The sequence below is a fragment of the Eurytemora carolleeae genome, unplaced genomic scaffold, assembly GCF_000591075.1.
Source record: "Eurytemora carolleeae unplaced genomic scaffold, Eaff_2.0 scaffold1176, whole genome shotgun sequence".
NCBI lineage: Eukaryota > Metazoa > Arthropoda > Copepoda > Calanoida > Temoridae > Eurytemora > Eurytemora carolleeae.
In genome coordinates, this window is record NW_019397372.1 from 111,244 (window position 1) to 111,598 (window position 355).

Consider the following 355-nt stretch of genomic DNA (forward strand, 5'->3'; position numbering starts at 1 on the left):
GAGAACTAGGATGGTGTCTTTTGTCTAATATTCGCAGGTTCTTTCACTGTCAACCAAAAAAAATATTAAATATATTAAAGATTGTTTAAACAAGCTCGACACTTATGCCAGCTTTAAAAAAAGCGTTATTTTAACACTCGTTCCGACGAAAACTAACTAAGAATCATTTAATTTTGCCTGAAACACTGCGTAGAACAAAACAACGATCTTGCACAAATGCCGCAGGAGATTTCAAACGCGGCTATATTTTTTCACAGACAGCTTTATTTGAAAGATATTCTAAGCCCTAGATACATATAACAGAACTTACATGACAGTTGGTGAAAAGTTTAAAATGTCTTTTTCCATAATGTGT